Genomic DNA, 26118 nt, shown 5'->3' on the forward strand with positions numbered 1-26118 from the left:
TTTAATTTAATTTTATTTAATGTGTTTAAATATCTGCAAGTGGCCAGTGGCTGCAGGACTGGACAGCAGAGGTCTAGCATAAGGTCATCTCTATTGTGGGGAAGAACTCCTGCTGCGGGTGTTTCTGTGGGCGTTGGCAGGGAACAGGTGGATACAGAGAGAAGCAGCCCTTTTGTTCATTGTATTTACGGTTTAAAAATATAACAACCCCTGGCCTACCTGATCTCCAACCACAGGAACACACAATTTACTCAGGTAACTTAGTTAACAAACTTTCAGAGAATAAACCTCCTTTGAACACAATGGTAGCTTGAGAATGAAGGTCTGGAGGAAATGTTGGTTGGTGAGAAGTACAGGGTTCAGTCCAGTAAGAGGAGGAACTCTCTGGAACTGTAAATAACATTAGAATCTTGCTTTGCGTTCCCTATTCTTCAACCCAATGGGAATAACCTCCTGTTTATTCCCTACTGCACTGACCCAGTCCAATCCTTACTTTCTTTCCAAGAGGATTCTCCTAGAGTCTTCCCAGGGCCGTGTGGTTTTCACACGACATATCTCCATCTATCCCGGAGCTGCTCCAATTGTAAAAGGCATTCCCTTTGATCTAGACCGGTGATGGCTAGTTTCTGGGTTAGAAACATTCACTTTCACATCTCTGACCTTGATGTGGACATCATCAAAGTAAATGACATCAGGTTCCTGCTTCTCCTGAGAATTCTGCTCCCAGAAGTAAATGCTAAAGATTTAAGAAGGTGACTCTCCCAGGCCACTAGACTGATATTATCAAACCATTGCTGAATAGCACAAAATCACTTACTATCAACAGTACTTAACTGCAGGGAACCGTTTCAGTATATCTGTGGGAATATAAAAATATTAAAAGGACAGCTTTACATGAATAGACTTTAGAAGTACCACAGCTTCCAGAACCCTAATGCCCCAAAGACTTGGCCATATTATCCTGAGAACCAAGTAAAAGTATACTTCATAAATGTACAAGAATCTTAGCAATACAAAACCGTACTGAAAAATTCTACTGTGAAATGTGGGCTATGAACTGCTGTGATTGGGGACTTCTGTAATTGTTTAGTAATTTGTGCAATTTAAATGAGAATTACAGGATACACAAACTAGCAAAATAGGAATTAGTTTACATGGTAACTGTAACAATAACAATGTACTCTAGTTTGCTTTACTCATGTCTACATGAGTCACTCACAATAAACCATCACATTTCCAGCATGAATAAGCATTCCGTTACACTCATTTTTCTTCTCAACATTTTTGAAAAAGCAAAAAATATACTATCATTAGGATGGGAATCACACTCTTTTTTTTTAAACCCCACATTTGTTTATTTATTTATTTATTTATTTTTTGGCTGTGTTGGGTCTTCGTTTCTGTGTGAGGGCTTTCTCTAGTTGCGGCAAGCGGGGGCCACTCTTCATCGCGGCGTGCGGGCCTCTCACTATCGCGGCCTCTCTTGTTGCGGAGCACAGGCTCCAGACGCGCAGGCTCAGTAGTTGTGGCTCATGGGCCTAGTTGCTCCGCGGCATGTGGGAATCTTCCCAGATCAGGGCTCGAACCCGTGTCCCCTGCATTAGCAGGCAGATTCTCAACCACTGCGCCACCAGGGAAGCCCCCTGGGAATCACACACTTATGTTGCCGGTCACAACATAAGAGAAGGGACACTCACCGTGAAGACAAGCAACACTGGGGAAGCCAGCTAGTCCGTGCAGAGTACTGCATCTTGGTGGACTCACCACAGTCCAAGGCTGGCCCTTGAACCTTGCAATTCATAAATATGGTGATCAAGAGAGGGTTCAGGCTAACCAAACTCAGGGTGACAGTGAAGTAAAAATGTCAATTTAATACCATCATGTAGACTGGATGGTGGATGCTGATATCTGCTGATCCTGTGTCTCCTGAAAAGTGTAATTCATGAGGAACCCAAATTATAATCAGAAGGATGCATCACGGGCATTAAGGATAATGTGTTTTGTGGCTTCCTGTGTGGCCCGACACTGCACTGTGAGGTTAAGGTAGTCTCAGGGGGGACTTCCCTGGTGGTGCAGTGGTTAAGAATCCGCCTGCCAGTGCAGGGGGTGCGGGTTCGAGCCCTGGTCCAGGAAGGTCCCACATGCCGCGGAGCAACTAAGCCCGTGCGCCACAACTACTGAGTCTACACCCCTAGAGCCCATGCTCCGCAACAAGAGAAGCCACCGCAGTGAGAACCCCGTGCAACCCAATGAAGAGTAGCCCCTGCTCGCTGCAACTAGAGAAAGCCGGTGTGCAGCAACGAAGAACCACCACAGCCAAAAATATTAAAAAAAAAAAAAAAAAAGGTAGTCTCAGGGGTGTTCAGTGGGGAGGGCAAGACCACAGTCTAAGTCAGGTTGGGAACCTAACCACTTGATTTCAAAAGCCCACAGACGGCCCCACCATTGGGATAAGATCCATATGGAGACCTGCTGATACTATAGGAGGGGCAGGGGACCTTCTCCCGTAGAGAGGCCAGCCTGGCCTCTCCAAGTTCCACTCCGCTAAATTCCCCTTCAAACAGATCCCTTCTCAGACTAGCATGCCAGTACCTTTAACTAAGTTATAGTTCTGCCCTGGAAGCCATTTAATCTCTTTACTTACTTTCTCTATCTTTGCTGTGATTCATTCATTACAGAGGTGTTTTATAGTTTCTTTGGGGGTCTTATCTTTTTATCCAAGTCAGAAAGTGGAAGGGATCTCCCTGTTGGCCCTCATGTAGGGTACACACACCACACTTAGGGTAGGAGCCAACAACTCCACAGGGAGATGAAGTCTTTACGAATTTCAGGGAAGGGGGATGGACAGCTTTAAAAAAAAAAAAGAAGAAGCATAGAAAACTCCACCCACAACTGATATTGAAAGAAGTATATTTTTAAAAAACCATTAAACGCCAAAAATACAAGCTAACAGACCTTAGACATGGAGAATGAGCTATCCTATTACACTCTACTTTGACATTTTAAATCTCTTTGTTCCTTTTATGTCTAAAATGTGTTGGGGCCTTCTGGTGAGACTCTAGTTTCAAAACCCAAAGAAATCTATCTTTAGATCTGTTGACTCAGCACAAGGCTAGAACTTGGATTTTGGTATCAAATACCGAAGAGTTTCACCAAGCCGGTGCCCAGGGGCCTTTGTAAATCCATAGTCAGCCTTCCAACACTTTTAACAACACTTTCAGCAGCTCATGGAATTTTCTAGTCTCATCCACCTCTGAGAAATCAAAATGATACATATAAGGATGTACCTAAAGTGGAGCAGTCATCTATCAGGTCTCAAGAATTGTGGTCAATGGCACCATCTAAAATAGTGATGTATCTATTAATCTCATTTGGTTTATTATTAACCTGACTTTCAGCTTTGCTTTAATATCAAACTCTTGCCTTCTGGCCCCAGAGAGGTATGCAATTTTGTGTAACCAATTCGGGAGTCTTCGTTAGAATCACTGAGTTTTTGCCAAGAATGCTTACCCAGAATATCAGGGGCAGCTTGAGACCATGAGGGTCTCGAATGCCATCTTCTATTTCTGCACAATCAGGAGAGTTAAGCAAGCTTGAACGTTAGCTTAATGAAAGCCTCCGAGCACTAACAGGGCTTAGTCTGTGTTATAAATTCTCCAAAGGGTGATCCCCAAGTCATTCCATTCTACATGCGGCTGCTGCACTTCACCTTGGGGCTGCCATCGCTCTCCTGGTATGAGCCAGCCATGAATTCTCCCCACTGCTCCAGGAGGAAAGGTTTCCAGATGCCCAGAGAGAGGCAAGCTGCTGGGGGACTAACACTTCTTCCATCTGAGGGCTCAAGTCACGTGTTTATGTGAGGTTTAAACAATTCAGTTCCAATGCGGTAAGGACCATCACACACACACACACACACACACACACACATGCAATCACACTTGTAAGTCAAATACATTAACTTTCAACTGATTTTATGGCTATGCTACATGCTGACATAGGTTGCCACAGCAGCAGGAAAACAGTGGGCCTTGTGGATGGACTCCAGACTTCTAGGTCCACAGCTGGTGCTCAAGTGGAGGTGACAGGAAGAGTGATCACATGAAAGCTTTGCCTTATCTTCTGCGGGGAGGCTGAGAAGGTACAGAAATCACTAAGACTGCAAAGCTGACACACTTACACGTTCAGTGGCTGGGTATGTGGCTTACATCTTAAGGCACTGGAAAATATATTAAGAAACCATAATATCAAGAGTAAGATGAAAAAACAGAGCGAATTACACTGCTTAAGAACAAACATTACAAGTTTTCGTAGTGGAGCAATTCACAAACCTAGAAACCATATCCTGGCTAGTTCCAGACTAATATGAAGTAGGTAACTCTTGTTTTCCATGCAACTCATCCTCTTCCTCAGATAAGCGCTTCTCACCTTGGTGCATATTATGGTCCTTACCTACAAGGCCAAAGCAACACTTGCAAAGACATTCACCTCTCCTAATTTCTGAAGACAAGAAGCCTTTTTGTTTTCTGTCTTTTAACATTAAGATCCAATTTCTTTATTCATCCTCTTTCCAAATCTTACATTTTAATAAGCACCACTCAATCCCATTGCCAAAAAAAAAAAAAGTTAATTGTAAAATGGCTTACTACATACAAGGCATGTATGTAAATCTGGTAGCACAGTCCAAACTCTATGAAACATGAATTGGGTTTTCACACATAAAGAAACTTGCCCCAAATCACACAGCAGGTTGAATTGGTAGGGCTGAGGTTCAAGCATAGGCTTATTGGACTCTCAAACGACTGTAATATATTCCTCCCTGGAACGGAGCAAATAATATTTTACTGTGCCGCTGCTGATAAAAGGTATATGCTGTCTACATCTGCAGATTTCAGAATACATTAACTCTCAAAGGCCCTTTCACAAATATACTCTTAAAGCTACTCTGTGATGTCGCTAAGGCAAAGATCAGTATTCAAACTTCACAAAGAGAAGCACACATATTGAAGAGTTAAGCCAGGGTTTCTCAGCCTCAGCACTATCGACATTTGAACAGGATGATTTTTAGTTGTGGGGCTGGTCTGTGCATTGCAGGATGTTAGCAGCACCCCTGGCCTCTACCCGTCAAACGCCAGCAGCACATCTTCCCACCCCAGCTGCGTCCATCAAAACTATGTCCAAATGTCCCTTGAGGGGTAAATCACACCCCAAGGAAAGCCACTGAGTTAACTGCCTGGTTAAAGGCTGTACTGATAACCAGGAAAGAATTCTACTAAATCCTCGTTTAATGGAGATTTCTCTTATACCAAGCTACAGCTCCTTAAGAGAAAGCACTTGTTAGACTGGATGAAATATCTCAGAATTCAGAATGTGACCACTTCTGCTTCACTTCACAGTATATGATTACTCTCTTTCAGCTTTTACACTAAGGTATACGTCTCCAGCGTCTTCAACCACTGTTCACATAGTTTCTAGACCCTCTCCAAAACCTGATTACTCCATTCTGGACACACACTTAAACATAAACCCAGAAATATGCACAACATTGCCACAGGAAGAAAAAGCGGTAGCAACAACAAAAGACTAAAACGTGGCACACACAATTTACAATTTACGGCCAGGCTCTGTTTTTAAGCACTTTGCCTGAATAATCTAATTTGATCCTTAACATTTTCAACGGCCGTATGAGGGAAGTATTATTATCTGCATTTTATGAATGAAGAGACTGAGGCACAGAGCGCTCAAATAACCTGCCCAAGGGCAGGCTCCAAAGTCCTTGTTCTTAACCACTATCTACAGGGCTTCAAAGAACTGTGGGATTACCACCTCCTTGGTTCTAAATTCTCTGTCTCTACTAGTGTGTGTTTTGTTGTCCAGCTGTATCAAATGCCCTCATTAAGACACACTGCAGGCACCTTATTCAAGTCTGACGTCACCCTACTGATCATCCGTCTTCAGGTATAAGACACAAACTCACTTACCTATACTGCTGTCCACCCACTTTGTCCATCTTGAGTAAAGTACACACAACACTTTGTTCAATGTTTTTCCAGAGCAGACATGTCGTATCTATGGCATGATGTCCTGATATACTAGTTCAGCAACTATCGAAAAAGAAAGGTCAACTGGAGATGAGTGATGCTAGATACTGATCACCACCACTTTTTTTTAAGTGCTCCCAATCCATCTTTTCAAAAATGTGATTTATTAGTCTGCTAAACAGCAACATACACTCTGCAGCTAAAGTTTCCAGAATTTACCATCTCCCCAGTTTTCAAAATCTAAGTTGTCTGGCATACTTCCTTCTCTCCATGATTTTCTCAAGATCACCCCCAAATGGTTTTATCATCACACTGGCATGTCCTTTCAACATCCTCAAGAATTCCAGCCACTTAAAGCAGCTGGGGTTTAGAGAGGTTTAAGGAGGAGGCCAAGGCATGCTTGCTTTGCTTGGGAAGGTGGGTGTGTGTTCAGCGTCATATAGATGGCAAGAATGATGAGGGAGGGTGTGAGCCACACTCGGTCCTGGTATAGATACTGTAGTTGGTGGTCTTCTAAGACATTGTTCTCTTGTATTATATGACATCCCAACAGATGATCCAGCAGATGGACTCTCAGAATTGGCTGCCCCTGGTGAGACACGCTGAGCCTTTCCCGTCTAACAAGAAATGCTTAGCGTTCACAGAGTGTGCCTTTCATGACCTTACCATTCCTAACAAACAGGTTCAACATTAACCTAAGTGCTAGCAGAAATTTAAAATCATTTCACATAGCATAGAAAATACTGCCCGAGTGCACTCAGACATTCAACCACCGGACGTCCACGGACCCAGCCGCTTGGTGCTACAGTTAGAAAACAGCCAAGCTGTACTTGATGAGGAACCGAAGAATCTGCATATCCAGAACTAGAAGGGCTTCAGGGAAGAAGGTAGGAGAAAGTCCCTCCAAATCAGCAACTATGAGGCAGCCTTAGGTATCAACAGGCTCATGAAGAAGAGGGCTTGCTTAGTTAATATTTGAAAACCACAAGCTTCCAAAGTAAATGCATTATTCCTTGAACTTTGATGTTTTGGTACTGGGGCAATGCGGAGCTTTTAAAATTCCTTAAAAATCTTCTTTGAACCCAGAACCACCTCCGGATTATTTCACACAGAAAAATCAACACTATATTAGGGGCAATTGGAGCCACATGGGAAAAATTACAAACCTTAAATGTTACCTTGTATTATAAATTAAATTAACCAACTGTGAAATTTGGAGATTATGTAACCTTGCTGAGGCTGTTTCTTCATCACAAAACAGAGACGATAATACCTCTACCTCTCAGCATTATCGGGAAAAACAGAATGAGGTAGCAGGTGCAAAGCATCTCACTTAAATGTTCAGCTCTGTTACAACTATTAGGTAAAACTTGAATCAAAATTAAAATTTAATTATCCCTTTAGATGTTAGACATATTTTCCCATGCTCACCACCTGAGGGGGCTTTTCCAAGTACCCCAGTGGACTTAAGGCCATTTCTGTCACTATCACAGTCTGTTTCCCAAAAGAAATGGGATCCCAAGGTGTTACCTCTCACAGGAGGTGCTTGATCAGTTAAACTCAAAGCAAGTGAGTTTACCCATTAGCCCATGAGCACAAAAACAGTGTTACTAGGAGTTCAAAGTGCAACTAATTAAAAATTCTAACAAACCATTTTAATTATTCCATTTGGAAGTGATTTCTTTCTAGAGTAGTTTCCTTTATAGAGCTAAAGAAGTCAGTTGCAAAGCACTTTACTCTTTCTGTTACAGAGCTTGTCTACTGCATTAGAGTCTGTATCTTCAAAACTGAAGGAAGTGTAAAGATACTATTCATACCTTTATAATTCATATTTGGAACTTCATAATTCAGTTTACATTTTCCTGTCATCCTTTATGCTACAGGGGAGTCTTCAGCCTGCCTTTCCAGCACAGTCAGTGTTTCTGACGGTGATACCTGTCTGTTGCACTATGTCCTTAGTAAAACAGCAATAATCACAAGATTCTGCTTCTCCTGCCCTCTACCTCCCCATCCCTCTTGGAAGAAAATAATTTGCCTGCACCATACAAACTGCTACGCATTTGCTGACTAACTTCTTACATTAAAAAGCAGTTTTAATTAAGAGCAGATTTTTAAAAGAAGCTCACTATTTCCACATAAATTTAAAAGTGATAATCAATTCAACAGGGTCAATAGACCTGAGGTCTCCTGGTTCCCGTTACAACCTAAGTAACATCTACACATAGCAAACTCAAACAGGAGAGGGAGGGGGGAAGAAAAGCAAGTGCCATGCATTCTCGGTGTATTTATTTCCACAAATTCCACAAGAGCAGTTACCTGGCCACAATAAATAGAAAGCATGGCTGTGGAGTAAACATGCTCATTCCAAATCACGGGGAGCACGTGCTTCCTTCTGGCATTGAGCGCAGATCTCACTCACCAGCTCGCTCCCAACCAGCCAAAGGAGTTGGCTGAAGGACCTTTTTGTACGGGGACTGGAATCTGAGAAAGTGAGTAGTTCCCCAAAACTGAGTAACCAAGCTGTAAATATAACCCCACTTACCTCAAAAACCTCCATTAGGAAAGCCGGATAACCCCAAACCGAAACCACCCGCTGGATCCTTGGCTGTCAAAAGCACCCCGCAACATTCAGAGCATTTATTCATGCAGCCTATCCCGATCCACTGTTTTATCAACTACCCTGTGAGCGTTCTCAGGTGTCAACAGCTATTGCCTGTTTGATCATCAAGGCGGATTCAGTGAAAACTAAGAGTCCCTTCACTTCGCTGTAGAAGGAATGGCAACGACTGCGGTACCGAGTGCTTTCTGCAAGGCAAGGGAGGTTGTTTCTCCCGGCTTTTAACCAGGTCCCACCGTCTGTGAGTGCTACAACGCGTCCCCCAGAGAGCACACTAATGAAGCCTAGCATCCCAGAAGGAGCAGTACTTACGGTCTCTCCTCCCAGGAGGCCAAGTCTCGGGAAACTTCCTGGGGCGCCAAGTTTGCGCGCGGCGCCGGCGCGCTCAGGGTGCGCGCTGCCCGCCCGGACTCAGGCGGAGAGGCGAAGGCGGCCGGCGGCGCGCCGACCCGCGACCCCGGCTCCTCGGGTGCGCCCGCGCCTCGGCGGGCCCCGGCCGCCTTCTCCCGCGGCCTGAGGGGTCGGGGTGCAAGGACCGCGGCGCTGAGCAGCCGACGCCCCGGCGGGCGGGCGGCGGGAGGATCGTCTCCGGCGAGCAGCTGTGAGCGGGCACGCCGGGTCCAACCCCAGAGGCTCCAGCAGGGAGGCCGCGGGTGTGGCCGGGCAGCAGAGGTTTTTTTGGAATGCGGGGTGTGGCCCTCTAACACAGCAAAAAAGAAATGAGTCAGCCCGTGTGATCCTAACCAATAAGCTTGTTCACTGTCGGTTAAGGCGGAACTTTCCTTTCTTGATTTATATCAGGCTTAGGAGCCTTTTAGACTTTTTTTTTTTTTTTCAACTTAAGCCTTTAACAACGTCAAGAAAATGGTAGATGGCCTTACAACTCTTACAAAACAAGAATTAATTTTGTTATGATAGATACTTGATCAGTGGATGTATGTTAATTTCTGTTACTTAGTGAAAGTTCTTAAGCTAGGCAGCGATCCTGGACGTAATGAGCGTGGAATCTGGCGACAAAGCAGATTGGGATCTAACCTCTAAGATGGATCTAACCTCTGACACTGTATGATCTTGCGCGGGTTAATTATCTGCAGTGAAAGGGACAAAATGCCTACCCAACAGTTTGCTGGACAGATTATATGTAATAATACATGCAAAGCATTTGGACAGTGCATGACATACAGTAGGCACTCAAACAATGCTGTCTTGTCCCTCTGCTTTCTGAATCAAAATCTCCAAACCCGTGGACAAACTGGCCCATAATTTTTGTATAAATTCTTTTCAATGTTAAAATATCCAAAGAATTTTCGAGCTGAAATAGTTCTTTGGTATTTGCATGGTCTGAGTCCCTTATTTAAGTGATAGAAAACTTAAGAAGCTTTTGGTTTAGGATTCTTGGATTTGGTGTTCTTGTTATACAAGAGAAATTTTATTAGTAGCAGGGGAAAAAAAGGCTTAAAATTGGAATGATTCCATTTATGCCACAATTAAACCAACTTTTAAAAAGTAAGAGTGATTTTGGAAATATTCATTCTATCTCGGTCACTGTACCCTAAACATCATTTTGGAATAGAAATATTGAAAAGAAACTTAAAGTAGCTTGGAATTGGCAAATTACAGGAGACCACAGAACTGCTAGGTCCTGAGCACCAGTTAAGAGTTGGTTACTAGTGAGGGAAGAGAGTTTTTGCAGAGGAATAATTTTTTTTTTTAAGTTACCAATTAAACCATCTTGGCTTTGGAGACAATCTCCTGAGTTTAATTTCCTCATATTTGTTTAAAACCAGTCATTCCATAGGCCAAGATTTCTTTAAAATACTCTTTAAACCAAAGATAAAATCTTAAGTGGGATCAAGGGCCCTTTCTAAAATGCTATTCTTTTCTTCGAACCATCATGGAAGAGTAGAAAGAACTCGCACCAGGAGTCAAGAGCTCCTGTCCTAATCTCTGCCAATAAGTGATCAGGTACATGGCCCTAGTAAACTGCTTCATCTCTCTCTGCAGATTTCTAAGTGTTCTTCCAGTTTTAAGACCAAGTTATGGTCCAAAAGAGCAGGCACAAGATAAGCCTATAACCTAACATTTAACTTTAGCAACAGGCATAAACTGGGCCTATATCCTAGATGATGAAACCGATAAATCACTCTTGACTCTCAAATTCCTCATAAAGGTAATCTTATTGTCCTAGACACTGTAAATTAAATTCTGGAGTCATCTGAGCTCTCTCCCTCTCTATTGACAATTCACTATCCCCAGGCATGATGACACCTTCCTAATGTCTTTCACACCTGAACCGTTTTTTCCATCCTGGTTCAGTCATCCATGCCCTCGTGCCAGGGTCACTGAGTTCCATCCTCTGTGCTCCCAACACATCATCATCACCATCATGTGATAAATGTCAGAGTCCAGCGTGCCATCATGTCATAAACTGGGGATCCTCTCTCTATCAGTTAAACTAGTATAGTTTTATAGTAGAGATCAAGAGGAAAACATTTGCTTTACAGGCAACTTTCTTCAAACATTCATGTAAATACATACCTATTTTAAGGCACACTGATTTTCTGTTTATGAAGCTATTACCATCAATTATACTGGCCAAACTGATAATATGTTGGCTGTTACATCAAGAACTGTAGCTCTTTTATATGAGAAGGCTATATATATATATATATATATATATATATATATATATACATGTATATATATATATATATATATACATGTATATATATATATACATATATATGTATATATATACATGTATATATATATATATACATATATATGTATATATATTCTATGTGTGTATGAGCAACTCAATAAACTTCGTGACCCTGCAGTTTTAAATACGCAATTGTACGCATGTGTGCAGCCATACATAGATACGCTGAGATACGTGAAAGAGGAAGGGAAAGGTAGCCCAAACAGGAAAGAGAGAGATAACCTAGTTTGTTTCTATTGTCTAGGATCCAGTCAAGCTGAAAATGTATAAAGTGGGTGCTCCGTTCAAGAAGAAGGAAGGCTTCATAAATAAGTGCACCTGAGATCATAACTCAAAGCACCCGAGAGATGTTTACAATGATCCTTATGCTTCGGAAATAAGGACATAATTACCAATGTTATTAGAACATCCTCACAATAGAAAAAGGCTTACTATTTCTAGGATATCTTAGTCGCCTAAAGTTAAAATGCGAAGTACAAAGACTGTCAATCTATGGTTAAAAAAAAGGAAACGATTAGCTCCGGCCCCAATGCCATACTGTTTGTCATTCAAAAGCTGGCTTTCACCTATCCAACCCCCATCTTCCACTTAAAAAAACCTTGGCCAAATAACCCCACTGGTCTACTTGTTGTTCCCCTAATGCAATGGGCACATTATCACCTCCACACCTGGGCCCATGCCATGGCCTCTGTCTGATGACCTTTCTCACTCTTCTTACTAGTTATTACCTTCCAGACCCCCATTCAAACCCCTTCCTTTTCCTGGAACCCTCCTCACTGGCTCAAGCCCCAGGGAACTCTCCTCTCCTCCAAATGCCTATAGACCTTATTCTTTATACCTCCATCTCAAACTGACTTAGAGAGCCTTAGTATCTTCCTTCTTTTTGAAATCCCTGACTTTTCTCTCTTGGCAGATGACAAAAGTCCATCGGAGGCAGAGATGGTGTTTCAGAGGTCTTGTATCCCCCAGGACCTAGCAGATTCTGAATAGTTGTTGATATAATGATGTTTAAGTTATATAACAGCCACAAAGGAGAAAGGCAAACTTTCCTTTTGACTGCTGACACATCAAGAATACACAAATATTATAGCTGTTCAAACCAGTTGGCAAGCAGAACCCAAGTGGCAGATGCATGTCTTTGCTCTTTACGACATGTTCCAACAATAAAGAACGCCACTACTGAGAAAGCAAATCTGATACTTCCTAAAGGGAAGCACAGTTTACAAAAGAGTGTCAGCACATACAATCTCAGTTCCCCAAATACTAACCCACTCACGAGAACAGAGGGACTAAGTCATTCTATCATCCCTTTCAAGTAAGGAACACATACATACATATCTGACCATCTTACCAAAGTACCAATTCCCCCTTAAATAGAAACATCTACCCGTTTACCTACAAGTGCTCCTAAGCATAAAAGGTAGCAAATGGCAGTTCTCCGAGGCAACTTGTAACCACTAGAACCATCATAAGTTTCCATTTGTTCATATGGTTTAAAATCAAAAGCTATATGACATTTGCATTAGAGCAAGCCTCTGTCCAAGAGTCATTATCATACATAAACACACGGAGTCACTTGTATCCTTTGATTAGTGCTAATACATTTCTGCTTTTATGAGATGGGAATAAACGCTACCGTTGTTCTCAAAAAGCTATATGATAAATCAGCCATCCTACTATGCAATTACATTTATTATAATTGCCCATGACAAAGACACAGACTTCTTAAATATTCCAAGTACAAACAACCAAATGAATTAGTCAGTATTCTTTAACTTGCAGGTAACAGAAAGGGCACTTGAAGGAGCAGAGGCAAAAGCAAGACAGACTCACTGAGTCTAGCAACACAAAAGCCACAGGGGTGGCTAGGCTTTAGGACCAACTCAAAATGAACTCCACCAGGACAAGAGGACATCTTTGCTTCTACAGGTTGGCTTTGTTCTCCCTTCCTAAAATCTGCCTTCTTCCACTTAACTCCCAGCTCTGCCACTAAGAGGGACTATTCCATAGGTATAATTTTAAAAATTCTTAGGAAAAACTCATGCTGGTCCAGCTTGGGGTCATGTAGCCACCCCAGTGGCCAAGGTCCCATGACTGACTGGTCTACACTAGAACTACCTCGTTGAACTGGCGGGAAAAGCAGTAAGTTCTCCAGAAGACAGGTGAGTTTACTTCCCAGAAGTGGAAAGGAGGGCTCATTTGTCTGCCCCCCAAATATCACCACCTATCAAGAAATTCCATTTCAAGTCTAACGCAAAAGCTTATCTAAGCGGTCCTCAACCTGGTAATAAATTACGTTCTGAAAGTTGTTTAATGAACTCTAACGTTCATGAACACTTCTGTGGCACTTGAAATGCATTTCACTAGAGACCAAATGTAGAGAGACTGGCTTCTCTGCTAGACTTTAAAGGCCTATTGAACTCATGATTTATCTGAAGTATAATGTTAATAATATTTCTAACACTATACTCAAACCCCATTCATAACATTGTTCCTATAGGAAAATGTATTTGAAATTCCACCTACAGCAAGAAAAACATGCTCAATTTAATTCATTTACTGAGTATCTAGTAATGATAGTGGCTTCCATTGTGCACATATCACTTTACATTTAATCTGTACACAATACAGCAAGGCAGGTATTAACAACTGCACTGAACACACGACGAAACTGGGAATTCGAGAAGGTTTTGAAGCCTAAGGTCAATCATGAAGACGAGTCAGAGCCTGCTTCAGAGCTATGAATGTTTGACCCTAAAGCTGGGACTATTCTGTCTGATACCCATAGCAGCCAGACAAGAGCGGGCTTTCAGTTCAGGTGACTAAGAGCTGAGCTAACGTTTCAGACTCTGTGTAAGCATCTAGATTTCCCTGCAGAGAAGAGAAGGAACTAGTGGGTAGTCACTCACAGTCAATAGCCAGGCATTAACTTTGTATATCTTCCCAAGAGAAGGTATTTCTCTGTGGCAAAACAAAAGAAAATATTTCTCTGGGTAAACCTTAAATTATACAGATGCTTGAACTGACATGAAGATCGTCTGCAAATTAAGGGTCTATAAATAGTATCTTCATAAAAAATTGATTTTGCCCTGTTGAAAAAAGAGAGCATTATCTTAGAGGGCACTTAGGTGTTTTAGAAGAAAGTTAAAATTGCAAAAATAACTAGCTAAGGTGACTCAGTTCTGCCAAAATAAATGCAATGGATGCATTTCACAGCTTTAACTGTATTTCACATTTTAAAAAATGTGATGTGACATTAAAATATTAAAAAATGTTTTTGGTTATGCAGTATTTACTACATACGAGAGAATATACTGGGTTGGCCAAAAAGTTCATTCGAGTTTTTCTGTTACGAAAACCCGAACGAACTTTTTGGCCAAACCAATATTTAACTTATTTGTCAGGAAAAATAATATTAACATCAACAATCATGAACACACCACCCAACCTAAAGGCAGACCATTAGTGATAAACCATGGCAGCTCCCTGAGTGTTCCGTCCTATCTGATGGAGGCTGAAAATTGCTTCTTTCTGTGCATGTTGGACAAAAAGTTTGAAAGCCCTTGGTCCAAGATGGGGCTTTAATAATAAATTAACCCAGTGCCTTCTGAAATTAAACTGGAGAGGTGGTCATGAGTAATGAGACATAGAACAGCTGAATTCAATCATAAAGGAAGGGCACAGGTAAACTGTACATTGTCTTAATCTAGAAACTGCTCGTCAGTTTCAAGTTACAGTTTCAGTTACAAGACAGACTTGTAGGAGCTTTTGGTTTTACTCCATGGTCCAAAGCCAGGATTAGTCATTAGACAGATCACTAGGCACATGACCTGAAATATGACAGGTCAACTGAAAATTGTTCCAAATTGAGGTAAGGTATTACTAAGCCAAGACAAACTGGTTCTCCCATGCAGAGCCTTAAACACATCAGACACCATAAGAAGAAAAAGAAAAGGAGCACACGGACTAATAACAACGAACTTCATACATCATGGAGAAAAGGACAAATAACTTGAGGGGGGGGAAATCAAAGAAAATAGTCAATAATTTACTAAGAGTCTAATTTTGTTGTAACAGGGTGTTAAACAGCTTATATTATGGGGAAACATTAAGATAAAGAGATTAAAGAGTTTACAATATATGTCTAAAGAAAGGACATATACACTAAGCTAGTGAGAGAGTCAGTATAAATTGTGTGACTAAAAACTACATATTGAGAATAAGGAAGTCTAACACGCAATGCAAATTAAATGGTACAGTAAATACATGCTAAGGAGGAGATGGAAAAGGGAAGATAAGCTTAACTAAGAAAGCAATGACATTTAAAGAACATCTTAAAGATGGCATACAACAAAGTGGGGACACCTACGTGAACACAGTTCGCCAATTATCAAAGTGACACTCTCCTTCAGCACCCGACACTGTCTGCCTTGTTTTATAGCTGCTGGGATACACAGCATCCAATTGCATCGTACTCTAAGATTCCTGAAGGCTGGGTCCAGGGCTTGGATTTTTTAAACCTCCAGACGTCCAGACCTTGACATGGGACATGTTCTACAAATGTTTGAAGAAAAAAAAATTAAGGGTCAAGTTGGTCAACCCTAAATACCTTATTTAAATGCCTTATTTGAAGTGATAACCTCTGATGAAGGCTGACCTCTTCAACGCAGGAAGAAGAGTGTAGTATACAACAGATGATGGGGAACACTGTTTCTCAACTTAAAAAGGAAGTTCTCTGTACAAGGTGTGTGTGTGTGTGTGTCCTGAAAGGGAGAGAGCGTGGTACCTAATGGGTGAAAAAGGAGCGTATCAGTTCAGCTTAAAATATGCTGCAGTAACAACACCAGCATTTTGGAGGCCAACAACAGAGAAAGGTTTATTTCTGGTCCTGTTTGGTTCTTTGCAGGTGAGCCAAGGCTGGGCTCCATGTCCTCTTCACTCTGCGACCAAGGCAGAAGGACCACCCCTAACTGGGACAGGCTGATCTCATGGCAAAGAGAAAAGAAAGATGGCAGAATCAGGCAATGTCTATTCCATTTCTGCCTGGAAATGGCACATCATTGTTATTTACATTTCTTATTATTTGCAAGTCCTATGGCAAGCCAGCCACGGGGCTCAACCCTCAGTGGGGTGGGAAAGAATATCCTCTCACAGGATGGAGGGTGGGTAGGGAGGAATAGCAAATGTTTTGACAATAATATAATCTACCGCAAAGGAAATGGAAAATGGCTAGAGAAGTGCTTTCTTCCCTTCAGCAGTGATAGAAGAAGATGTCCTATTATAAAAAAGCAGTCTTTCCATTTCTGTGGTACTTTAGGGTGTTTTCATAATATTTCAGATATTGTCTCACTGTATCCTTACAACCAACCCGGTGTGATCCCAGGACTTGCCCAAGGCCCCAGCAGCGCCTTAACTGGAACCCCAAGTCTGGTGACCTCTCACCAAAGCAGCCTTTGAGCCCTCTGTTTCACCCGCAAAATGGAGATAATCCTTGACACATCCTAAGAAGGTTGTTGAGAGATTAAGTAAAACAACGTATTTAAAACACATAAGCACATAAAAGTACTCAATAAATATAAGGTAGTATTATTATTAAATTATGATATCTATGTCTTAACCCATGTCTTTCCCAAGTTAAATTTAATCACAAATAGTTTGTTTAAATTCCTTAAGAAGAAAATGCATTTATTAATGATGTTTCCTTCCCCTGTCAAAACCATAAGCTCCTCTAGTTGAGTTTTATCTGTACACACACACTTTCCCTATGACTTCCCTTACTTGTGTACTCCCTGACTGATCAGTTTCTTAAGACTCTCAAGAAGTTTCAGCAGGCAGCACTATTAATAATTTTTATTTCTTCCGAAACAAGAGAAATTAAGGAAAACTGAAGACACCCAGTCTTCATTTCAAGTATGATATAGATTCCACGCATGGCTCCCAACTGAGAATGTATAAAGGACTTAGCATCAAAGGCTCCAGCCCTAATTAGCACTACTTGCCTTCACTCTTTGCATTCTACTAAACTACAGTTCCAGCCTTTCCGCAGAATGGAATCTTCCTTTCCCACCTCTGCCTCTTGGTTCAAACTGTTTGTTCTACCTAGAGTATTCCCTAGGCACTGCCCCAACTCTGTTCAAAGATCCTGCCCAAATATTGAATAATTAGGTAAGTGCACCACAGTGCATACACAAAGATGTTCATCATAGTGTGCCTTACAAGAATGAAAAGTTGAAAACAATCTAAATGCCCACTAATAAGGAAATGGTTAAATCCATTACAGACCACATATACATGGAATGCTATAAAACAATAACAAAAATGATGTAGATTATACCTATTGAGGTGGCATGGTCTCAGTATATTATCAGTTGAATCAGGTTTCAAAACAATATTAATAATGATCCATTTTAGGGAGGAAAAATATGTATCTAATCTAGACACAGGAAGAGTATGGCAGAATACAAAAAAAAATGCTAATAATGGTATCTCTGGGTAGTGATAATGAGTTTTCTAATCTTAGTAATTTTCACACTTTAAAGCTCTTTCCAATTAGCATTGTTAACTTTTATAATCTAAAAAAGGGTATTTTAATTAAAAGGCATTAATCATTAATACCCAATTCAAATGTCATCTGCTCCTGAAACCCTCCCCGCCTCCCCACCCCCCGGGTCTAGCCCATGCTTATCACACAGGTAATTCCTCTCTCCTGTCTGTTTCCTGAGTGTCTAATATATCTATTATAACATTTACCACATTTGTTTTGAAACAGTTTTCTTTGTTCAGGCTTGATTATCAACTCCTGAAGTGGAATAAGCCTGTTTTACATTTACCGGAATCTACCCTAATAACCCATGGCCCAAGTACCCAGAAACTACTGAGTGTGTTGATTTGAACATAAAGAAAGGCTATAAAATTTACACATTTGAAGACTGTACACCTAGTAGTGCTCTAATCAAAACAACAACTATAGTGGGGATGTTCAGAAATTGCATAGGGTCCATTCTGGAGAGAGAAATGATCAATTAGGATATTTTATCTGTGGCAAAATTTCTCTATTAATCATTACTCCCATGTTTGCTTTCAAAGTTACCAAAGACACCCTTATTCAACTTGTTTAAGACGTGGGTTAATATTTCTTAATCCAGAGGCAAGTCTCTCAGATTTTTATCCATGAGCTTCCTCTTCAAACGGACAAGAACTACTTTTGCAATAATCCAAGTCCAATTCTGACTCAGTAGGAAATATAAATAACTATTGTTTTAGGAAGAAATAAGGGAAATAAATGTTTTAAGATTATGTAAGTCTGATTCAGGGAATTGACACAAACGAATGTTTTGAAATATCCAAGGCATTTTTTGAAGGTTCAATAAAGAATGTGTTTTGAGAACTAGGTGGGTGAGATTTAAAATAAAAACAACCACCACAATCTTAGCTGTTACTTAGCAATTTCAGGCTTCAATTGTTCCCTTCTAAAGGGCAACTGAGAAAACTGAAGAAACTGCTTCCAGAAGAAACACTGAGATATCTGATCCAGTTTCCTTTCTTCCTTCCATCTTATTCCCTAAGATTTTAATCCAGCCAGTATGAACTTTAAACTGCCCAGGTTTTTTGTTTGGTTTTGTTTTGCGCTCTCTGGAGACAATTCCTTTTCCTTAATTTCTGAATCGAAAGCAAAGCTACATGCCATGGTTAGTTAGGGGCACCCTGGCTGCTTGTCCCCAAAGTGTCACTACCTGAGGAAATGCAGAGTCACGGGAGTACAGAGAAGGGAAAGAAGGAAGTTCAAAAGGGAGTGAGCAGTCTGACTTATCTCCAAGCACTGGCACTCGAAAGCCAGAAGAAGTGAGGGGTGCCAGGGGCCAGTTACAAAGCTGAGTTAACAACGTAAGAATGCCAGTCACACTCTTAAGAAAATAGGTCTAAATTCTAAATTGATCCTGACATTTATCTTCATTCCAGAAGCTATGGGGCATGATAACTTGGGTTACTTAGCATGGATTCAAAGCCAGACCAGGTTTGCTTTTATCAACCAAACCAAACTCTTACCACCAGGGCTGAGAAAGATAATTGAAGATTTGTGGCTTGGAAATGTCTTCACAATAGGAAACTTACAATCAGTGGTGTGCTGGGGCCAGCTCATACCAGTCCCTTAGAAGAAACTGCATATTCTCAGGATTTTTGGCAAGGTAGTTGTTAAACACACCATCATTAAAAATTAAATTACAGAAACATACAATTAAACTATACTAAGAACAAAGATCATAAATACTCAAAACACGTCACTTCCTGTTTTACTATTATCAATGCTCTTGATGTTCTTTGCAACTATTGTACCTGGTTGGTAGGAAATCATATAACAGTGTGCCCCTGCACATCACTTCCCAACTCTGCTGGCGGTGACTTTTGCTGGTAGTGTGAAATCAGCTACGGTGGGAGTGTTCACACCATGGAAATCAGCAAACACTACAACCCCCTCCCCCCATCAGGGCTGGCTCTAAACATTTACCTGCATATCACTACCTGCAATGTTAACACACCACTGCCTGACAGTGGCTCAGGAAGTTCAGCTGGCCAGTCTTCTAAGTCAAGATAAAGGCTTGCAAACTATAAGTCATGATACAAATATAAGGACAGAAAGTAACTACTTTTATTGTGGCCCTGTAATGTACCAGTCACAGCACAAAGTACTATCCCCATGGTATTTCGTTTCATGAGAGGTATTATCAAATCCAATATACAGATGAGTCAACTGAGGTTGAGAGGCTGAGTAACTACTAAAAGCACAACAGCAAGAGCCACGTCTATGAATGTCTGACTCAAAAATGTATGATCTTTCCAGTAACTACCCCACTTACTAACGTTATCATTACCATAACGAAACCAAAACCAACCACATATAACTGTCAGATAATTAACAAACACTAATGGCCTTTGATATGTAAAAAAAAAAGGGTGTAACGAAGAGGAATAGACAAAGAGCTGAATTTTATTCATATTCACCAAGTTTATTCATATTTACCTCCAAAATGTACCCACAAAAAGTGGGTAAGAAATGGGGCCCACAGAACCAGTGGAACGAAGAATGATCTGCATTTGAGAAGGGCTACTCCAAGGTTAATATAAAAGGAATCCTCTTTCAATTCTTTAAATACTTATGCTCTATCCACCAAACTGACATACCCAACTTAAGATGACACATTCTACCAAGAAAGAATAATGCAAAAGCAAAATTTCTCAAATGTTGACACCAACTTTCTGAAGTGTTTGGATATTTACTTTTCAAAATTTTCTCTTTTAAACTTTTGAGGTATTTAATTGTGCTGTTATTTTACCATGGTTTCTTACAGAAAATTCACCCTGTAGTCAATGGAATTCTAAAGGGCTAACAAAATTTTACTCACTGATCATTTTTTTAAATTCTTGTCATCTTCGCTTCCTATAAGTTACCGGCTTCTCCCATTGTTCCTGTACATTGCCATCACCTGCCATGAGAAGAAAGAATCTGATTATATGTCTCATAAACACCATTTCCTGGTTTCTACTACATTAGTCTTTTCCTTTCTTTATACCCAAAACACAGAGAAAAACATAGTTGTCTCTCCTTTTCTCTCCAAAATCAAAAAGGCAGGAGAGAACAACACAAAAGATCACCTCAAGAGAAAAAACTTTAAAGAGCAGTATTTCTACTGTTGGGGTTTGGGGTGGACACTCTTAAAATACCCTCCCTTATGTTTTCAGGAAGAAATTTTTAGTCTTTCTTGGGAGGAAGCAGTATTAGAGTAAGCCACTTTCTCTCTCTACCTCTCCCCCCCAGCCCCTCTTCCCTTCTCAAAAGCAAGTGACTTATCACCCAGGAAGGCTAGAGTAAGCACTGGCTTAGTGCTGAGGCCGCACACACAGCTGGGCAGCAAGGGTCTCCCTCTTGTTCTCTCCAACACCTGGGGCCAAGCTAACTTCCACACAATAAGCACGACAAGGGCTGCCTGCTTCTGGGAGGGCCAGCCAGCTCTCTCTGCAGGCTTCTCTCCAGCTGTTACCGGACTAGGATGACTAGATCAGGGTTACTAAGGACCAATTCATGCTTTAGAGAAGGAGGTAACTGACAATTCTCAGTTCTCCAATCCTGTTTTAATCAGTAATTAAGCTACTATCTATGTTGCTTTCCACTTGAATTGCTCTATTTCTCAAATTGTTTAAAGATTATAGGATTAGGAACCAAGATGGTGGAGTACAAGGACATGCTCTCACTCCCTCTTGTGAGAACACCAGAATCACATCTAGCTGCTGGACAATCATCGACAGGAAGACACTGGAACTCACCAAAAAAGATACCCCACATCCAAAGACAAAGGAGAAGCCACAATGAGACATTAGGAGGGGCGCAATCACAGTAAAATCTAATCCCATAACTGCTGGGTGGGTGACTCACACATTGGAGAACACTTATACCACAGAAGTCCACCAACTGGAGTGAAGGTTCTGAGCCCCACGTCAGGCTTCTGAACCTGGGGGTCCGGCCACGGGAGGAGGAATTCCTAGAGAATCAGACTTTGAAGCCTAGTGGGATTTGATTGCAGGACTTCGACAGGACTGGGGGAAACAGAGACTCCACTCTTGGAGGGAAAACACAAAGTAGTGTGTGCACTGGGACCCAGGGGAAGGAGCAGTGACCCAAGGGGAGACTGAACCAGACCTACCTGCTAGTGTTGGAGGGCCTACGGCAGAGGCAGGCAGTGGCTGTGGCTCACCGTGGGGACAAGGACACTGGCAGCACAAGTTCTGGGAAGTACTCCTTGGCATGAGCCCTCCCAGAGTCTGCCATTAGCCCCACCAAAGAGCCCAGGTAGGCTCCAGTGTTGGGTTCCCTGAGGCCAAACAACCAACAGGGAGGGAACCCAGCCCCATGCATCAGCAGTCAAGCGGATTAAGTTTTACTGAGCTCTGCCCATCAGGGCAACAGTCAGCTCTACCCACCACCAGTCCCTTCCATCAGAGAACTTGCACAAGCCTCTTAGATAGCCTCATCCACCAGAGGGCAGACAGGAGAAGCAAGAAGAACTACGATCCTGCAGCCTGTGGAACAAAAACCACATTCACAGAAAGATAGACAAGATGAAAAGGAAGAGGGCTATGTACCAGATGAAGGAACAAGATAAAACCTCAGAAAAACAATTAAATGAAGTGGAAATAGGAAACCTCCCAGAGAAAGAATTCAGAATAATGATAGTGAAGATGATCCAGGACCTCGGAAAAAGAATGGAGGCAAAGATCGAGAAGATGTAAGAAATGTTTAAAAAAGACCTAGAAGAATTAAAGAACAAACAAACAGAGATGAACAATACAATAACTGAAATGAAAACTACACTAGAAGGAATCAATAGCAGAATAACTGAGGCAGAAGAACGGATAAGTGACCTGGAAGACAGAATGGTGGAATTCACTGCTGTGGAACAGAATAAAGAAAAAAGAATGAAAAGAAATGAAGACAGCCTAAGAGAACTCTGGGACAACATTAAACGTAACAACATTCGTATTATAGGGGTCCCAGAAGGAGAAGAGAGAGAGAAAGGACTCGAGAAAATATTTGAAGACATTATAGTCAAAAACTTCCCTAACATGGGAAAGGAAATAGCCACCCAAGTCGAAGAAGCACAGAGAGTCCCATACATGATAAACCCAAGGAGAAACACACCAAGACACATAGTAATCAAACTGGCAAAAATTAAAGACAAAGTACAATTATTGAAAGCTGCAAGGCAAAAACGACAAATAACATACAAGGGCACTCCCATAAGGTTAACAGCTGATTTCTCAGCAGAAACTCTACAAGCCAGAAGGGAGTGGCAGGATATACTTAAAGTCATGAAAGCGAAGAAACTACAACAAAGATTACTCTACCCGGCAAGGATCTCATTCAGATTCGATGGAGAGATTAAAAGCTTTACAGACAACCAAAAGCTAAGAGAATTCAGCACCACCAAACCAGTTCTACGACAAATGCTAAAGGAACTTCTCTAAGTGGGAAACACAAGAGAAGAAAAGGAACTACAAAAACAAACCCAAAACACTTAAGAAAATGGTCATAGAAACATACATGTCGATAATTACCTTAAACGTGAATGGATTAAATGCTCCAACCAAAAGACACAGGCTTGCTGAATGGATACAAAAACAAGACCCATATATATGCTGTCTACAAGAGACCCACTTCAGACCTAGGGACACATTCAGACTGAAAGTGAGGAGATGGAAAAAGATATTCCATGCAAATGGAAATCAAAGAAAGCTGGAGTAGCAATACTCATATCACATAAAATAGACTTTAAAATAAAGAATGTTACAAGAGACAAGGAAGGACACTACATAATGATCAAGGGATCAATCCAAGAAGAAGATATAACAATTATAAATATATATGCACCCAACATAGGAGCACCTCAATACATAAGGCAACTGCTAACAGCTATAAAAGAGGAAATTGACAGTAACACAATAATAGTGGGGGACTTTAACACCTCACTTATACCAGTGGAAAGATCATCCAAAATGAAAATAAATAAGGAAACACAAGCTTTAAATGACACAATAGACCAGATAGATTTGATATTTATAGGACATTGCATCCAAAAACAGCAGATTACACTTTCTTCTCAAGTGTGCACGAAACATTCTCCAGGATAGATCACATCTTGGGTCACAAATCAACCCTCAGTAAATTTAAGAAAATGGAAATCATATCAAGCATCTTTTCTGACCACAACGCTATGAGATTAGAAATGAATTACAGGGAAAAAAACGTAAAAAACACAAACACGTGGAGGCTAAGCAATATGTTACTAAATAACCAAGAGATCACTGAAGAAATCAAAGAGGAAATCAAAAAATACCTAGAGACAAATGACAATGAAAACACGATGATCCAAAACCTATGGGATGCAGCAAAAGCAGTTCTAAGAGGGAAGTTTATAGTTATACAAGCCTACCTCAAGAAACAAGAAAAATCTCGAATAAACAATCTAACCTTACACCTAAAGGAACTAGAGAAAGAAGAAAAAACAAAACCCAAAGTTAGCAGAAGGAAAGAAATCATAAAGATCAGAGTGGAAATAAATGAAATTGAAACAAAGAAAACAATAGCAAAGATCAATAAAACTAAAAGCTGGTTCTTTGAGAAGATAAACAAAATTGATAAACCATTAGCCAGACTCATCAAGAAAAAGAGGGAGAGGACTCAAATCAATAAAATAAGAAATGAAAAAGGAGAAGTTACAGCAGACACCACAGAAATACTAAGCATCCTAAGAGACTACTAGAAGCAACTCTATGCCAATAAAACGGACAACCTGGAAGAAATGGACAAATTTTTAGAAAGGTATAACCTTCCATGACTGAGCCAGGAAGAAATAGAAAAAATGAACAGACCAATCACAAGTAATGAAATTGAAACTGTTATTAAAAATATACCAACAAACAAAAGCCCAGGACCAGATGGCTTTACAGGTGAATTGTATCAAACATTTAGAGAAGAGCTAACACCCATCCTTCTCAAGCTCTTCCAAAAAACTGCTGAGGAAGGAACACTCCCAAACTCACACTATGAGGTCACCATCACCCTGATACCAAAACCAAACAAAGATACTACAAAAAAAGAAAATTACAGACCAATATCACTGATGAATATAGATGCAAAACTCCTCAACAAAATACTAGCAAGCAGAATCCAACAAAACATTAAAAGGATCATACACCATAATCAAGTGGGATTTATCCCAGGGATGCAAGTATTCTTCAATATACATAAATCAATCAATGTGATAAACCATATTAACAAATTGAAGAAGAAAAACCATATGATCATCTCAATAGATGCAGAAAAAACTTTGACAAAATTCAACACCCATTTATGATAAAAACTCTCGAGAAAGTGGACATAGAGGGAATCTACCTCAACATAATAAAGGCCATATACGACAAACCCACAGCAAACATCATTCTCAATGGTGAAAAACTGAAAGCATTTCCTCTAAAATCAGGAACAAGACAAGGATGTCCACTCTCACCACTATTATTCAACATAGTTTTGGAAGTCCTAGCCACGGCAATGAGAGAAGAAAAAGAAATAAAAGGAATACAAATTGGAAAAGAAGAAGTAAAACTGACACTGTTTGCAGATGACATGATACTATACACAGAGAATCCTAAAGATGCCACCAGAAAATTACTATAGCTAATCAATGAATGTGGTAAAGTTGCAGGATATAAAATTAATGCACAGAAATCTCTTGCATTCCTATACACTAAGGATGAAAAATCTGAAAGAGAAATTAAAGAAACACTCCCATTTACCACTGCAACAAAAAGAATAAAATATCTAGGAATAAACCTACCTAGGGAGACAAAAGACCTGTATTCAGAAAACCATAAGACACTGATGAAAGAAATTAAAGATGATACCAACAGATGGAGAGATATACCATGTTCTTGGATTGGAAGACAATATTGTGAAAATGACTCTACTACCCAAAGCAATCTACAGATTCAATGCAATCCCTATCAAATTACCAATGGCAATTTTTACAGAACTAGAACAAAAAATCTTAAAATCTGTATGGAGACACTAAAGACCCCGAATAGCCAAAGCAATCTTGAGGGAAAAAAAAGAAGCTGGAGGAATCAGAATCCCTGACTTCAGACTATACGGCAAAGCTACAGTAATCAAGACAATATGGTACTGGCACAAA

At 40.7% G+C, this 26118-nt stretch overlaps 1 protein-coding gene across 21 annotated transcripts in view; it reads right to left on the reverse strand.

Moving 5' to 3' along the window:
* The window catches only part of SGMS1 (sphingomyelin synthase 1), a 294748-nt gene that overhangs the window by 88584 nt on the left and 180046 nt on the right, over nt 1-26118 (reverse strand). For 16 of the 21 annotated variants that reach the window (XM_082339549.1, XM_082339540.1, XM_082339541.1 and 13 more), the window contains one exon: nt 20779-20859. The exons of 1 other annotated variant lie outside the window; for it this stretch is intronic. The gene's annotated coding sequence lies outside the window, so the exon portion shown is untranslated. Of the gene's footprint in view, nt 1-5978; nt 6102-8967; nt 9232-20778; nt 20860-26118 lie in introns of those variants that run through there. 4 more of the 21 variants (XM_082339556.1, XM_082339558.1, XM_082339557.1 and 1 more) reach the window with 3 other exon arrangements.

Source organism: Balaenoptera borealis (genome assembly GCF_965194805.1).
Source record: "Balaenoptera borealis genome assembly, chromosome: 10".
In the NCBI taxonomy this organism is placed as follows: Eukaryota; Metazoa; Chordata; class Mammalia; order Artiodactyla; family Balaenopteridae; genus Balaenoptera; species Balaenoptera borealis.